The sequence below is a fragment of the Lissotriton vulgaris genome, chromosome 5, assembly GCF_964263255.1.
Source record: "Lissotriton vulgaris chromosome 5, aLisVul1.2, whole genome shotgun sequence".
NCBI classification, from domain to species: Eukaryota; Metazoa; Chordata; class Amphibia; order Caudata; family Salamandridae; genus Lissotriton; species Lissotriton vulgaris.
Genome location: NC_141693.1, coordinates 1,346,717,312 through 1,346,735,745, shown reverse-complemented (window position 1 = coordinate 1,346,735,745; position 18,434 = coordinate 1,346,717,312).

Below are 18,434 nucleotides of genomic sequence, written 5' to 3'. Positions count from 1 at the left end.
AAGCGGCGTAGCCGGGGCGCGCCTGTTCCCGCCCTAGAGTGGGCTGGCCTAGACACTGACGCAGCCAGCCACGCCCTCGGGGCAGGCAGGGGCGGGTATACGCCCGCCCTGAAGACGGATAAAAAGGGACGCAAGACCAGAAGACGGCCTCTTGTTCTTGTGCTCTGAAGCTGCACCTCCTCGCTGCACGTGAGCTCGGGACAGAACGAAGAGCCAATTTTGAGCGTTTTAATCTTTCTTTTTGTCTTCTAGATACTTCGTTTGAAAAATGCCCAAGAAAGGCGCGAAGAGAATGTCGACTGACCAGATGGTTCGGGTTCTCATGAAAGAAATGTCCGAGATAAAGAAGCAGTTGGCGGGGCGAGACGGTGAGGAGGGATCGGGGCGTCCACCGGCCGGAGGGAGGCCTAAGAGGCCGAGAAGGGGGCTGGTCGGGGGAGACGTCCCGGTTCCCTGTTCCCCGCTCGAGCCGCCAGCCCCGGTACCGGCCCCGGTACCACAGGAAGGGAATCCGATTCCGGTCGTAGTCACCCCGACATCCGCTGAGGATATGCCTCCCGAGTTGGCGGCACAGTTAGCAGCGTGGTTGGGGGACAGTAGCGAGGGCGCCACGGCTGCCGAAGCGCAAGCACTAATGAAACAGTTGCGCGAGAAACGTGATACAGCCAAGGTGCCCGCGCCGGATGCGGTGATAGTCAAGCCACGAGGGGCGGAAGTAGCGTCCGGTGCAGGTAAGCGGCCATTGCCGATCGCAAGGGATGAGTCAGCACCCTCTCGTAGAGAAAAATTGGGGCAACATGTTCCTTTGGCAATAAAGGAGAAGATTTGGGCGGGGGAATATGTAAACATTTTCTCCTTGCTTGTTGATCATTATGAGGTTGAAACTGTTAAGAGTCAAAAGGATCTGATGCATCCAAGTGTTTGGCGCGCAAAAATGGCCGCCTTTAAAGTGAATGAGAATATTGGCAACTGGGGCAATGCATGGGGAATTTTTACGTCAATTCTGGGGGAACGTAGGCCTGAATTGCTCCCTGAGTTTCCAGTATATCAGTCACGAATTATGGGGTACTCGACATCGCACCAAGGTAACCAATGGTTCTGTTATGACAACCTTTTCAGGAAAGCGATGGAGCATAACAAAAGTTTAACCTGGGACTGTTACGATTCTTTGACATGGAATAAAATGAAAGAGTCGGGGATGTTGAAAGTGCCGTTGGTGGGGAGTACTGTTGGTGAGTCCTCCCGCCAAAATGGGGGGACGCCCTTTCGGTCGGGTACGGGTACAGACGATTATCCGAGACCCGCCGGCAATACAGGGAAGAGGGGTTTCTGTTTCAATTTCAACAAAAGTAAATGTACTAGGCCCCCGGGATCTTGTAAATTCAAACACGAATGTAGTGGTTGTGGGGCACCCCATCCTGAGTCCTCGTGCAGAGCCAAATCGGGTGAAAATGGGGGTAGAGGAGGCGCCAAACAGGTCTAATATAGTCCGAGGGGCGCCTTTACCAACCCCGATTGATACCCTGGCGATGATTCCCTGGCTCAGCGAATACCCAGATCGTACTTCTGCTGGGGTGCTACGAAACGGTTTTTCATATGGTTTCCGCATCCCGGTGGGGGACTTTCAGGGTGTCGGGACGTGCAAAAACCAGCTTTCCGTCTTGCAGCATACGACTGTAGTACAGGATAAGATCCGGAAAGAGGTTACCCGAGGTCGGGTTGCCGGCCCGTTTAGTGTTCCCCCGGTACAGAATTTTGTTTGTTCTCCTTTAGGGGTGGTCCCCAAGAAGGACCCAGGTGAGTTTCGATTGATTCACAATTTATCAGCTCCTCATGGCCTTTCTGTAAACGACGCAATTGATCCAGAGATATGTTCGGTGCGGTACGCATCATTCGATGAGGCCGTAGCCATTTTGAATCGCCTGGGGCCCGGGGCGCTGATGGCGAAATCAGATATCGAGTCAGCGTTCCGTTTGCTCCCGGTATACCCGGGAGACCAACGTCTTTTGGGATTCATGTTTCAAGGTTCGTATTACATGGATAGGTGTATGCCGATGGGGTGCTCTATATCTTGTGCATATTTCGAGAAATTCAGTAGTTTTCTACAATGGGTTTACACGAAGAAAACGGGTTTTCGAAATGTGATGCATTACCTCGATGACTTTCTGTTCCTTGGGGCCCCCTGGGGATGATGAATGTGCCCGGGCCTTGACTGAATTTTGTGTTTTAATGAATCAATTTGGCGTGCCATTGGCACCAGGTAAAACTGTGGGTCCCACGACTTGCCTCGAGTTTCTCGGGATCGAGTTGGACTCTAGTGAGGGTTGTTTTCGTCTACCAGCTGCCAAAGTGTCGAAATTCAGGGCAGCCCTGCAAATGTGTATTACTGCATCTAAAGTTACGCTGCATCAATTGCAGCAATTGGTGGGGAAGTTGAATTTTGCCCTAAGGGTGATCCCAATGGCCCGCCCCTTTTCCCGTTCGATTGCCCAGGCGATGGTCGGCCTAAAAGAGGGTCATCATCGCACAAGACTATCGGCTGAGGTCCGCCAAGATATGCGTATTTGGTTAGCATTTTTGGCGGATTTCAATGGTCGAGTCGTCTGGAACAAACCAGCCTTGTCCTCTAAAGAGCTTGGTCTATGGACGGATTCAGCCGGAAGCATGGGCTTTGGCGCCATCTTCGGCACAAAATGGTCGGCACAAAGGTGGCCAACATGGTGGCATGAAGAGGGGCTGACGAGTAATATTGCTTTCCTTGAACTGTTTCCCATTTTGGTGGCCCTCAGAACCTGGCCCGATGGATTCAAAAATCACTCTGTCATATTTTGGTCTGACAATATGACCGTTGTTGAATGCATCAATAGTCAGGCAGCATGTTGTAAAATGATTTTAAGGCTGCTTAAAGAAATTGTCTTACTATGTATGCAACTGAACGTGGTATTCAGAGCGAAACATGTCCCAGGGGTGATGAATCAGGCGGCTGATGCACTGTCTCGTTTTCAAATACAGGCTTTCTCGGGTTTCCTTCCCTCGGCGGACCCAGAGCCGGCACCTTTTCCCGAAGCTCTCTGGTCTCTCGGTGCCCCGAACTTCGTTACCTCGTGGGAGAGAGTCTAGCACCAAGAACGAGGAAGGCATACGAAGGGGCGTTTCGGGCCTATTTAGCCTTTTTGGGGACTGAGAGAGGGGGGCTTTGGGGGCACGAGGATGGGGTAGTACATTTTCTGATGTCCTTGCGTAGGGCTGGGAAGTCGGTGGCTACAGCCCAGAGGCATCGTGCTGCCATTTCCTTTGTTGCCAGGGCCCATAATATCCAGGACCCGACAGCGTCTTTCGTGGTACAGAAAGCGCTACGTGGGTGGCAACGCCTTGAGGGTCGCAGAGTAGATGAGAGGCGCCCGATAGGTCTGGATAGGTTGGCCCAGTTGCTGGCCACACTCCACGCCACATGCTCGTCTCAGTTCGAGGCCTGTTTGTTCCGAGCTGCTTTTACGCTTGCATTTCACGGGGCGATGAGGATAAGTGAGCTGGTGGCAAAGAACAAGCAGGATGTGGTGGGGGGTTTGTGCCGGGAACACGTTCAGATCAGGGGTGAGACGATGACTGTATCCTTTGTCAAGTCAAAAACCGATCAAGGTGGGGTGGGAGACTGCATAGTCATTCGCAGGATTCCAGGGTCCTCCATGTGTCCGGTGAAGTGTTTAGAAGATTACCTAGCACGAAGGGTGGCATCATGGGGAGGGACATTGTTGAGACACGCGGACGCCACCCCACTGACGAAGTTTCAGTTTCAGCGGGTGCTCGCGATGTCAATTACCGCAGCGGGCTTGGACCCGGGTGAGTTTGGGACCCATTCCTTTCGGATAGGGGCTGCCACTGAAGCTACAGCCAGGGGTCTTAATGTGGAACAAGTAAAACGAGTGGGGCGTTGGTCCTCCAATTGTTATAAGAGGTATGTGCGGTTGCACATGTTGTGAAGCTGTAATAATGTACTCACGCTTCTTGTCTTTTGTTTGGTTTTCAGTTACGCAAGCCTTCGAGGCGGGGCGGACTATGCAGTCGACCCAACACCAGGCCAGCGGTCAGACATCACCGGCTGTGAGAAAGGAGGTGTGGGTCGTGGGCCACTCATACGTGAGGCGTGCCGCAGACGTATTCGAAGCAGGTGACATGATTCACGTAGCTGGGGAATACGGGTACAGAATGTCCTTCTACGGAAGGGGCGGTCTCTGTATTGACCAGTTTCAGGCATTCTTTGAGGATTTGTTAGGGCGGACGAGGTCACCGCCGTCTATAGTCATAGTACATTTAGGGGGCAATGATTTGGTCACCACCGGTAGACGACTTCTCCTGGAGGCAATGCTTTCCACTGTAAGTTGGTTGGCGAGGAAAGTTCCGGGGTGCATAATTGCGTGGTCTCATATGATCCCACGAAAAGTGTGGCGGGGGGCTGTCTCGATCCCTGCTTTGAACCATTCTGTGAGAAAACTTAATAACAAAGTGAGTAGGTTGTTTCGTTCCAGGACATTGCATTTTATCTCGCACGGTTGTATTAATGATGACAGTATGTATCTAGGGGATGGTGTGCATTTGTCTCGGGTGGGAAATGAGTTACTCATAGGAGACTTCTTAGCATGGTTAAAAACGTTGAAACATGACCTTTAGCTAGGAGTTTTGTGGGGGGCCCGGATAGCCGGTCAACTATCCGGGCCTGTGGCGGTAAGGTCATGATCGGTGAGCACTAATTAGTAGATCCCTATGAGTGGGCGTCACCCAACACGGATGGGAGCGCTCGGGAGAGGTGGCCATTGGCCCCTCAATGGGGAGGCGGTCCCTTCTAAGGATGGGTCGCCGGAAGTAAAGGAAAGGCGGTCAAGGCCCCTTCCTTTGTAGGAGGGGTTACAGCCCCCTCCTGGGGAATTTCCCGGGGCCAGTGACATCTGCGACGGCAGATGCGGTAAGTTGTGTGGGGTTGGGATAAGGTCTACGGTACCTTCTAGATACCTCACACGAGTATTCGAACGACCTTTAACTGGCGTCGAGTCTTTAGGTGCCCCCGTCAAGTCAAGGGAAATTGGTAATAGTTGCACTTGAGGTACGCCTCCGTGCTGTCGCCCAGCCCAAGTGGGAGGGGTAAGTCTGGTTAGGGATCTTGACACCGGTTATGACCTTGCCGTTGGCCCTTAAACGTTAGGTTGTACAATTTCAATATGTCAAGAAATGTTTTGTAGGATGCTAGTTCGGCTAGGAGAACCTCTGTATTAGAGAATCTGTTAAGGTTAGCCAAACATCGCAATATGGTAATGAAATTGTACATAACATGAAACGTTTAATGTTTTAATTTTTTGTTTTAATAAATACGGCCGGGATGGTCACTCCATCCCACTTCCAAAAACTTAAGAACTGTTTCCGGTTTCCCTCCTTTGGGGATTGTGTTGAGAGGGGGTGGCGGGTATCTCGGCCATATGGAAAGGGGCGACCAACTTGGTCCCCCCGAACGTATGGCTGAGTGCCTCGATCCCCCCGGGAAGCCATTTTTGGGCGGGAGGCGCGTCTCGGCTGGTATGCCCGAAGCGGCGTAGCCGGGGCGCGCCTGTTCCCGCCCTAGAGTGGGCTGGCCTAGACACTGACGCAGCCAGCCACGCCCTCGGGGCAGGCAGGGGCGGGTATACGCCCGCCCTGAAGACGGATAAAAAGGGACGCAAGACCAGAAGACGGCCTCTTGTTCTTGTGCTCTGAAGCTGCACCTCCTCGCTGCACGTGAGCTCGGGACAGAACGAAGAGGCAATTTTGACCCACCCACCAGCCCCTGAAGACAGCCAGTTGTTTGTAATAGAGTTGATTAATTTTGCTTGTGTTCTCGTTTCCAGGTTGGAGTATCATGTTGATATTGAGTTAATAAAGAATGGTCTGTTTGAGTACGTTTTACCATTAAAGAGATTCAGATTTAGTGTTGAATTTTATGCATGCCCTTTCGGTCATAGTGGCCAATGTATTCTGAGTTTTAGTTAGCACTGTCGTATTTATTTGGTAGGCGGTAAGGTCATGATCGGTGAGCACTAATTAGTAGATCCCTATGAGTGGGCGTCACCCAACACGGATGGGAGCGCTCGGGAGAGGTGGCCATTGGCCCCTCAATGGGGAGGCGGTCCCTTCTAAGGATGGGTCGCCGGAAGTAAAGGAAAGGCGGTCAAGGCCCCTTCCTTTGTAGGAGGGGTTACAGCCCCCTCCTGGGGAATTTCCCGGGGCCAGTGACATCTGCGACGGCAGATGCGGTAAGTTGTGTGGGGTTGGGATAAGGTCTACGGTACCTTCTAGATACCTCACACGAGTATTCGAACGACCTTTAACTGGCGTCGAGTCTTTAGGTGCCCCCGTCAAGTCAAGGGAAATTGGTAATAGTTGCACTTGAGGTACGCCTCCGTGCTGTCGCCCAGCCCAAGTGGGAGGGGTAAGTCTGGTTAGGGATCTTGACACCGGTTATGACCTTGCCGTTGGCCCTTAAACGTTAGGTTGTACAATTTCAATATGTCAAGAAATGTTTTGTAGGATGCTAGTTCGGCTAGGAGAACCTCTGTATTAGAGAATCTGTTAAGGTTAGCCAAACATCGCAATATGGTAATGAAATTGTACATAACATGAAACGTTTAATGTTTTAATTTTTTGTTTTAATAAATACGGCCGGGATGGTCACTCCATCCCACTTCCAAAAACTTAAGAACTGTTTCCGGTTTCCCTCCTTTGGGGATTGTGTTGAGAGGGGGTGGCGGGTATCTCGGCCATATGGCTGAAAGCGTATTGTCCAACACTTCTCCCAGTGTAATATTAACATAAAGTTCAATATAAGTTTAGATAATGCCTTTCATGTTTAAATAAAGCTGATCTCCGGCGTGCTGACAAATTAGTTCTGCTTGGCAGCCCTGTAATAATAAGATGAGTAGTCCAGCCAAGGTAGTTTTCATGTAGGTTTATTTAAGTAGTACGTTGTACAAAGAATGAGCCCCACCAGGAGCAGCTCTATGCTGCTCAGCCCATCAGCAACTGACTCAAGCACTCCAACATTCCACACGCCAACATTCTCACACACAGTCATCCAGGCTGAGAATCATACTACAACATCTCCCTCCTTTATAATGGGAAGGAAAAAATTATCAGATGGCTTAATAAAAGTTGCAAGGAATGAATGAGGCGAAAACATCTTGAAACATGGCATGAGAAATTAATGCTGAAACATGGCATAAAAATTGAAGGTGAAAAAGTAGGAAATACAGATGGAAAAGAAATAAGTTGGAAGGGAGTAACAGGAAAGACAGGAAGCACGAAAGACTCACTCACTCACCATCTCCCTTTCTCCCAAAAACACAACCCACAAACTCCCACACCACAAGCAACAAACCAACCCAGGTACTAGGATCATGCAAGCTGGCCAGGCAAACACGAAGAAAGTACAAGAATACCAGCAAGAAGGTGAAGGAGAGAACAAAGCAATGAAGTAAAGAGAACAGTAAATGGATGGAAGAGAGCCACAGACAGAAACAGCGAAATGAAGGCTGTCGTTCACACAAGCAGTATCATTGGGAAGAGTCCCCAAAACACAGCAAATAAAAAGATGTTGAGCTCACAGAGGTAGGAAAGGGGTGTAAATGGAGAGGAGAGCTACACCATAGAACTTCCCCCAGAGCAGGTTCGGGTGGAAAGTGTGGTTAAGCACCACACGAAGAAGGCAAAGGGTAGGAAAAACATCACTGGATATGGCAGAATAGCACAACTAGGTGTGGTGGAAAATACCACACAGTATAATGCAATATGTAGAAACAGAAAAACTAGGTGTGATGGAAGATACAACACGGTACAATGCAGTATGTAGATACAATAGAACTAGGTGTGGTGGAGGATACCACACGGTACAATGAAATATTTATTTATTTATTTCTTTATTTCGGCCAATTTGGCCATAAAAGACACATTTATACATCATAAAAGCAGAGAATCATAACAAAATACATACACCAACACTTTAAAACAATAAGTTTAGAATGCATTACAAAATTTATTTTCGCCCCCTCAATTAAACACATTTCATTTCAATAGCTGAATTTTTATGAGCATATACAGAAGTCCTACTCAGAGTATCTGTCCAAATTTCCTGCGAACAATATACACAGAGAAGAGGAACCTGCTTATACTAAACACGATAAACTGGGTTGTATTACTTTTTATAATCCTGTATGCTGTAGAACAGGATCTAGTTCCTAGAAGAGTGCACATGGGTTTTAACCATTTCTTTCGAGCCTTCGAGTAAGCTTTACATATGAACAACATGTGGACCTCATTCTCCGTACAGGAATTTGAGCACATAGAACATATCCCACTTTTACCATTCTGGCATCCCAGCCTTTTCTTTGACCAGCGTTCTGTATTAAAATTCAACATAAGGATCCCATATCTGAATTTTAAATAAAGGGACTTTGCAATAGGTGGCTCTATTTCATCCAAAAGGGATTCAAAGTGGGGTTCATCTTTAAAAGATAAAAAGTCTTGAGTTAAGGACCCAACTCTACTTTCATGTACAAGCTTATCACTCATGTAAGACCAAAAGGCTCGTTTGACTCTAGATTTAGCAAAAGCCGGTAGATTATCAGGATTCTCCCACAGTGAACACAGGCCCAATAGCGAGAACCATTTTTTAATATGCACAAGCCACTGGATAGAATTAAAGGAGTCGAGATTCAGTAATTCTCGAAGGCCATTTCTATATTCGAGCAATTCTGGGGTAGACCATATCCTAATCCAAAACATTAATGGTCTTATAATGGCAAAGTAATCTGTTCTTTTGAAATTCAAGTCAAGCTGGAGGGGGATTAGAGGTGTACTGTTCGGGACCCTTACAATAGCTCTCATGAATTTATTGTCGAGGCCCTGAAAGCTATCCTTGGCCCATGGTCCCCATATCTCCGCCCCATACAAGACGGCAGATTGAATTTTAAATTTAAAAAGTTCAAGAACAGGAGTTACACTCTTGCTTGTGCTAGCATTCAGTCTGCATATGATTGGTTTTACATTGTGGGCATATGACACCTTACTTTTCTCAATTTGGGCCTTCCAACTTAATTTTGAATCAAGCACTACTCCCAGATAAGAAAAGTTTTCCACAGTTCCTAATTTCTGGCCATTCAAGGTCAGGATCCCTCCGTCCGGTTTGCTGGGATTCAATGCCATACATTTCGTTTTATCAGCATTTATTTCTAACCCCTTGCTCATGCAGTAGCAGCTGAAGGAGTTTAAGAGTGCCTGGAGGCCCTTCTTGGTTTGGGATATTAGAATGGTATCATCCGCGAAGAGCAACGCAGGCACCCTCTCTCCATTAAGCTGTGGGGAATCATTAGTACAACCATTCAAATAATCAGGAACATCATTAACAAACAAGGAGAACAAGGTGGGGGCCAAGACGCATCCTTGCCGGACCCCACGCTCAATGGGAATATTACGCGTCAGTTCACCATTTGGACCCCACCTAATATTCGCATAGTTTCCAGCATGCAACTCGATTATTTGAGCCAAAAGACACCCTGGTAGACCTGCTTCACTTAAAGACCTCCAGAGCAAGTTGCGGGGGACAAGGTCAAATGCCGCTCTCAGATCTACGAAAGCTACATACAGATGACCTTTCCTAATGTGCACGTACTTCCAGATCAAACAACAGAATCTGAAGATTTGATCTATGGTACTAGTCTTGCTCCTAAAGCCTGCTTGGAATTTGGAGATTATTTTTGATTCCTCCAACCAATCATTAATCCGAAATAATAAGTGTTTGGCATAAAGTTTTTGCAGGGTGTCCATTAGACTAATTGGTCTATAATTTGAAGGTACAGATCTATTCCCCTTTTTGAAGATTAACACAACTTCTGCTGCACGCCAACTGTCTGGAAAGTGACAACTTTTAGACAAAACATTAAACAAACGATTTACATAAGGAGCCCATACTTCGATGTCATGTTTATATAGATCGCCCGGTATTTTATCGGGGCCAGGCGCTTTACTGTTTTTTAATTCATTAATCGCCCTTTTTGTTTCCTCCAGTGTAAAGTCAAGGGGTTCAATAGGAGGAGGGGACCATGGTGTCTCGTCCGTATCACCATCGTATTGTTTATAAAGGGATGTGAAATGATTCACCCATGTCATTTCATCCAGAAACGTGTCCTTCACAGCTCTGCCTGCGTGCCCCTCGTTTGCGACCAACCTCCAAAAGCCAACATTGTCATTAGATTTCGCAGCAGCTAACATTTCGGCCCAGATCGATTCTTCCCATAGTTTCTTTGCTGTTTTTTGGGTGCGCTTATATGCCTCCCTTGCTGGTTTGACTCCTTCCTTTGATTTACTTTTGATAGCAAGCAAGAGGTGTCTCTTGGCCAACCTACATAACTGATCATACCATAGTTTTCCGTGGCATCCTACTCGTACATTTTGTTGCTTTTTCCTAGGCATTTTTGACAAACAAGTTTTTAGTACATTGAAAAAAACATTGTGTAGTTCGACAAAGATACCAAAGTGCTCAGGTAAAAAAGATTGTCCAGCTATGGGTCCAAACATTTTCCCAAAGAGAGAGTATACCGATGCTAAGGCCTTACCATCAGACAAGATATAGGGCCATTTTAGTGCACGTCTATTGTTATTTATGTGTACCTGCTCACACATTTTGCCAGTAGCAGTCTTAGTTGATGTAGTGGCTGGATTGGCAGAAATATTACTAAACATTTGCGCATCGATATAAAGTTCTAAGGGATAGTGATCACTTTCCTCCCTACTAGCCACTTTTAAGTCAATCAAGTAGTGCCAAATACTAAGTGAAACAAGTATGAAGTCTAGGTTACTACTGGATTTCGCAAAGGTTGGTTGTTTTGACAAGTCCGAGGGGAGGCGGCCATTGCATGCTCTAAGACCATGATCTGCAGTTAGCCTTAACAATTGAACGGCCAGAGTAGAACACTTAACAGGGTTTGAAGTCTCAAGCTGGGGAATTTTATACGCTTGATCCTCGTCCTCAAAGACATCAATGATACCAAGAACCAGTTCAAAATTACAGTTTAAGTCGCCTCCCAGAATTACCGGAACATCACCAACCACCTTTTTCAAAAAAAAGAGATCCAGTGTTTCCAGAGTGGGTGAGACCTTGGAATGGCCAAGGGGTCTATTATAGACATTGACAATGTAACATTCATTCCCCTTTGAGGTTACAACTTTTAAGGCCAGGATATCAGGGGTTCCTGTGTCTATAGTTTCGACCCTTATTGCCAGGGTAATTTTAAGCCATATGATCAATCCCCCTGACGGTCTCCCCCTATCTGACCGGACTGCCTCAGTACCAAAGGTTTTGTATCCGATCCTGTGCGGAACATCCATTGCCCATGTTTCTTGCAGTAAACAAAAGTCACTAGAGTCAACATAATCAGCCCATTCTGGATCTTTCAGATTTTTACCGACACCAGCAATGTTCCATGACAGGATAAGCAAACATGGGGTTGATCTACTACTGGAACAGGTGCAGTCATCAATGGCCGGCCTTAGTACCGACTGATGATTTATACTACCCAACTGTGAATCGGCTGTTAGGTTCTCTGCCTCGGTGATCACAGCACTTACTACAGTATTAATACCCTCATCTAGACAACCCTCACCCAGGTCGTGGCATAATTTATCAGCTACTAAAGTCCTTTCCTTATTCTGATGGTCCCGCATTCTGCGACCAGACTTAACTCCCACTCCCTTACTATATGATATCTTGCTTTTATCAGCTCGGGGATAAGAATTCCCAATACCAAGTGTACAGTAGGTGTCGTATAACTTGGGGATACAATTTGGCATAGTTTCAAGTCAGTCAACAGCATCTAAGCAACTGTACCTGTTAAAGGTGGGAATACCATTCCACATATTTCGAACAGCCTGTCTGGCCAAATTTGGTACATAACCGTGATGCTGTTTGACAGTATTCCAGTTGGATCCATATTGTATAGGCCTAGGTGGAGGATAAAAAAACGATAGGGGCCTAGCTTCAATGGGTGATGCGTCTCCATATGATTTCCATGCGCAAATCTGTTCGGCACTATGGGGTTCCTCAAATGAAATGACTATACAATCACCCGCAATTGATTTAGCTATAGGTCCTACCCACGGTACCCTGCGAACCATAAGGATTTTACTTTTCATATGGTTTGGAATGGGTTTGTTTGAATTTAACCAATAGATCACCTTGTTTTTTAGGGATTGAAAGTTCTCTTCATATTGGTTTTCCAATTCGGGTACCCCGGTAAGAACAATTACAAAAGGGCTAGCGTCAGGGGGCAGGTCTATATACCCTCCTTTGAAGTTGTTATAGGCATGGCCAGATTGATAGTTTGATCTATTTGGTCTATTGGAAAAAGATCTATCAGCCAGGGGTTTATTACTTCCAAGAGTAGTGTGAGAATTGGCAGGTAAATTAGATGAGAATTTCTGCGGAGCAGGAGTGTTGGGGATAGAAGAGGCCCTGCATACTATCATAAATGATAAACATTTCTGAAAAAGGACAATGATGAAAAACAGCATACAAGCATCACAACAATAACAATGTGTTGAGCAAAAGTATGTAATAACAACAGCATGTAGTCATGTAAATGTAGATTGCGCAGCACATCTGCATTGAAGTTAAAGAACAAAACAATTTTAAATAAGAGATACTTGTCTCCGGTGAGCGACTTCTCACCCGAAAACGCACTGAAGTCCCATGTACTTTAGAATGTTAAGCAGAGTCAGATCAAGAAGAATGTAGTTCTGGAACGACTAAGTACGGAAGATGAAACCTAGATGATTTTTGTAGTAGAGACAGCAAAGCGTTCCGACAGAGAGATGGTACCCACGTTCTCAGCTCTAAGTATTCAAATAATTTTATTGAGTGTATGGCGGAGAACATTTCAGCAGTGAATCATTGATTTGCCCAAAAGATTATAGCATCATTCCAGCAAGTCCGTTGTTAGCGTGCAAGGTGATTATTGAAATTGACTTCAATTCCGTGTTGTAGGTCATTGAACTCTTAGTAATAGAGAGGGCACAGAAGTAAGCGGGCAAATGAGAAATCAGCTGTACTGAAGAATAAACGACAGAAAACATAATGACTCCAGTGCAGGACTCCGGTGTTGTGTAATATCTGGTATCCCCTTGGGATCGTGTATCCCCTTCACTTCGGCCGTCTTCGGAGAATTAACTCAGCCCGGGCAGGATCAGACAGAAGCAGTCGATCCCTGCTCGGGCTGAGTGCGGGGATACACGATATCGATACCAGACAGGCTCAAGCTATAAATTATCTGACGTTTCTCTGAATACTGGAGCCACTGCTGCACAAGAGACAGGAAGCAAATCGAAAGCCTTACAAAGAACGAAAGGTTAAATAAATGAACATTAAATTCATACACAGAGTCGAAGTGAAAGAATGGAATGCTTATTTTCCAAGCAAATTGCAACAAGTACAAATAAAGAAAGGTGAAAGGAATGAAAATTAAATAAATGCACGCACGGAGTCACAGTGAAATAAAGCATTTTTTTTAAAGCAAGTGGCAAGTAGTACAAAGAAGGAAGCAGTGAAATAAATGAAAATTAAATAAATACATGTTCGGAGTCAGAGTGAAAGAAGGGAATTTTTATTTTTTAAAGCAAGTTGCAAGTAGTACAAAAAGAAGGAAGCCTGCAATAAATTAAAATTAAACACAGGTACGGAGTCGGAGTAGAAGAAAGCAATTTTTATTTTTTAAACAAATCGCAAGTAGTACAAAGAAGAAAAAGTGAAATAAGTGAAAATTAAACATATGCACAGAGTCGGAGTGAAAGAATAGATTTTTTCTTTTTGAGATGGAATCACATTGTAAATTAAAACATGAGGAGAGAGAATGACAGAGCAGGGAACATAGCTGAAAAGGTTTTAGATTGCTATGTATGACATTCTGATAAATTCAGTGTAATTATGAGTGACATTTGAACAACTATCAATAAATCAATCAATAATTTGTAAAGTGCAACACTCACCTGCAAGGCGAGAGTCTCAAGGTGCTGGGGGGCGGGGGGTGGAAAGGGGGCTGAGCAGGCCCGGACGGGCACTGGGCAATCCCCCGGTGCGCTGCAAGGGTGGGGGCCGGTTTTGGGCTCTGGAGGCCGTTTTTGTTACAGGGCCGTTTTTGCAGCATAGCTGCAAAATCGACCCTGTAACAAAATTGGCCGAAAACCGACCCCGGCAAAGAGCTCGTCGCACCCCCAGGGGGCCGGCCGAGCACTTTGCCGGGGCCGGTTTTGGTTCTCAGTCCGGCCCTGGGGTTGAGGGGTTGCTACTGCTCGAACAGCCAGGTCTTGAGGCATCTCCTGAAGGTCAGTAGGTTCTGGGTCTGCCGTAGGTCGATGGGGAGGGTGGGAGAACGATCTTCCACCGGTTGGCATTCTTTGGATGCGTGGGATGGTGGCGAGGGCGAGGTCAGCGGAGCCGAGCTGGCGGTACGGGGGGTAGAAGGTGAGTCGTGTGTTGAGGTATGCTGGTCCAGTGTTGTGGAGTGCCTGTGGGCGTGGGTGAGGAGCTTGAAGGATATCCTCTTGTTGATGGGGAGCCAGTGTAGGTCTCTCAGGTGTTTTGTGATGTGGCAGGGGATGTCGAGGATGAGGCGTGCAGAGGTGTTCTGTATGTGTTGGAGTCGCATCTGGAGTTTGGCCGGGGCTCCTGCTTAGAGTGCGCTGCCCTAGTCCAGTTTGCTGCTGACGAGGGCCTGGGTGACCGTCCTTCTGGTCTCGGTGGGGATCCATTTGTAGATATTACGGAGCATACGGAGGGTGTTGAAGCAGGAGGATGAGACGGTGTTGACTTGCTGGGTAATTGATAGCGATGAGTCTAGGATGATTCCCAGGTTGCGTGCATGGTTGGTGGGTTTCAGTGCGGCTCCCAGTTTTGCCGGCCACCAGGAGTCATCCCAGGCGGAGGGAGTGGATCTGAGGATGAGGACCTCCGTCTTGTCCGAGTTCAGTTTCAGGCGGCTATTCTTCATCCATTCGGCGACGGCCTTCATTCCCTTGTGGAGGTTGCTTTTGGCTGTGGTGGGGTCATTGGTGATGGAGAGGATCAGCTGGGTGTCGTCGGTGTATGAGATGATGCTGAGGTGGTGCAATTGGACGATGTTTGTGAGCAGTGCCATGTAGACTTTGAAGAGTGTTGGGCTGAGTGAGGATCCTTGGGGTACGCCGGAGATGATCTTTGTGGCTTCCGAGCGAAAGGGAGGGACACTCTGTGTTCTGCCGATGAAGAAAGAGGTGGTCCAGTCCAGTTCTTTGTCGCAGATTCTTGCGTTGTGGAGGCGTGTGTGTAGGGTGAGGTGGCAGACGGTGTCGAAGGCGGCGACAGATCCAGGAGGATAAGAGCCATGGTTTCACCGCTGTCTTGCAGGGTCCTCATGTCATCGGTGCCGGCGTTGAAGGTGGTTTCAGTGCGGTGGTTGCTGCGGAATCCCGATTGGGATGCGTCCAGAGCATTGTTCTCTTCGAGGAAGCGTGTCAGTGGCTTCTTTTAAAAAATATATATATTTTTATTTGGTTTTTTAAAACATATAAACATAAGCATGTCAGATGAAATTGTCCACCATACCCTACCCCCCTCCACCCTCCACCCACCCCTCCAAGAATCTCACAGAAAACACTACACATGGATACAGTGGTGCTCCACCTATCGCAACATTGCACATTGCCGTCTATATCCTCCCCCGCATGCACTGGGACAACAGGGTGGCCGGACCTCCTTCTTTCACAGTCCTCCATCCAGACCATAATAGTGTCTCCATTTTCCCCACTCTCTATTGAACTTCTTAGGGCAACCTCTAGCTTTGTAAGTGACGCTTTCCGCTGCCATGTAAATATCCCTGCCTCTTCTCCATTCATCTAGTCGAGGAGGTATGGGAGCACCCCAAGCTCTAGACACATCTCTCCTAGCTACCTCCAAAGCCAGTATAAGGAAAATCAAGAGTGGGCGATTCAGATCCACTTCATTTGTTATACCCAACAGAACCAGTTTAGGCTCCACCGGGAGGGTCGTTTCCAGAATATCACTTAATTCACTTAATATCTTGGCCCAGTAGTCCTGGATTACACAGCAGTCCCAGATGGTATGATAAAAGTCTCCCTTCACATACCCACAACGCAGACAGTTAGGATCACTGGCCCGCCCTATCCTGTGCAATCGGTGTCTATCGTAATAAGCCCTATGGAGGATTTTAAATTGTATGAGCCGAAGCCGAGATTTTATCGCGACTTCCCTGGGGTGCATCAAGGCTGTCTCCCAGTCATGTGTGTCCATCTCCCCTAGATTTAGTTCCCACGTTCCTTTCAATTTCACCAGTCCGTCAGGCATATTGTTAATCAACGTTGTTATAGGTCAGGGAAACTAGTTTAGTCGGGACGTGCTCCTGCAGCAGACAGCCCTCAAGCAGTGCATACTCCGGCAGGGGACCTGTGAGCGCCGTCTCTGCCCTCCATGCATGACGTACCTGCTCGTATTTCAAGTACTGAGTATGATGCAATCCATACTCCACCCTCAACGCCTGGAAGGACTTCAGAGCTCCCCTTTTCATCAGATTTCCCAGAACAGAGATACCAATGGCATCCCACCTTTTAAAGCCCTTCAGTTTATGCAATTCCTTTAACCATGTACAGTGCCATATCGATGTATGTTTCATCAGTTTGTGTACCCAGTCAATCCTCTTAGTCACCCTCTCCCATGTCTCCACAGTCACACGCGTTGCTGAGAGTAGTCTTTCCCTTCCCCTGCCTCCATATATGTAATGCAGACAGGTGCGCTGCACCATTGTCCCTCTCTCCAATCTATATGTGGGGTGATCGGTCGGGGCATGGAGCCAGTCATTGATTGGCGATAAATGTTCCGCCCAATAATACGCCTCAAGATTGGGTAAGGAGATCCCTCCATTATATTGGTTCCTCTGCAGTGTCTCTAGGGCTATTCTAGGATGTTTCCCCAGCCACAGCAACGGCCGGAGCTCTTCATTTATATCTTTAAAAACCTGTCGGGGAAGGGGGAATACTCATTCTGTAGGGCGTACAAGAGCCGTGGCAGGGTTATCATCTTGAACATTGCTGCACGTCCTAGAATCGTGAGGGGGAGGGTCTTCCATCTATCTGCCTCACTAGCGAAGTTTGTGAGCACTCGATGGATATTTCTCTGATACGAGAGTGATCGGTCCTTCGTCACGTACATCCCCAGATGCGTCAGGCAGGGTAGGGATACCTCCTCTCCCCTAGGGCTATACAGACGTGACTTATGGCAATTTATTGTGTATCCTGAATGGGAGCCGTAGCGGCCCAGCAGGGTAAATACTCGTGATATCGAGAACTCTGGCTGGGTGACATATAGGAGGATGTCATCCGGTATATAGCGATATTTTCTCCTCAACCGTATCGATCCAGTCAGTTTTAAATCCTCATATCCCTCTGTCGAGTCTTATCTCACATGCCATTATTTCTATGGTAAGGGCAAACAATAGCGGTGATAGAGGGCACCCCTGCCGGGTCCCTCTCCGTATGGGAAAATCCGCTGACAACACCCCATTGACCTTTACCCTCGCTCTCGGGTCAGTATAAAGGAGGCCTACCCACCTCCTAAACTTATGACCAAAGCTAAACTTAAGCAATACTCCATACAGGAAGGGCCAGTGTACTGCGTCAAACCCTTTTTCAGCATCCAAAGATACGAACACATGGGAGTCCTGACGGTCACACACCTCCATCAACCAATTATGAGTTCTCCTCAAATTTAACCTGGTGGCCCTATCTGGCAGGAAGAAGTTCTGATCCAGGTGGGCCAGATCTGGAATTACGCGTCTCAGCCGCAGCGCCAGAATCGTCGCCAGGAGTTTAACCTCCACGTTTAGAAGGGGAATGGGGCGATACAACGCGCACTCCTCCGGTGGCTTACCTTGTTTATAGATTGGTATAATTGTGGCATACGTAGATCAGCGTGCTTTCCTGAACTGTCCCCAAGAACAAGGCCTGCATGAGATTAGTAATTAGGTCCGCTGTTCTTTTTTAAAGAATTCTGCGGGGAAACCCGTTCGGTCCAGGGGATGTCACCGGGCGATGTCTGGCTAGGGCCTCCCTGACCTCTGTGACTGTTATCTCTTCCTCCAGACTCGCCTGATCTTCATCCGCTAAAATGGCTATCTGACACTTGTTCCACCCATATCGCATCCTGCTCTTTACGACTCAACCACGCCAAGAGTTTCCCAGACTTATTCCACACATCATACAATCTATGTAAAGTCGCCTGTGCCTGTGTTTTGGCCTTGTCCATCACCAGGGCCTAGTATTGCTGCTGTGTATCCACTAATAGTCTAAGAGATTGTGCAGCACGATTTACCACGTGC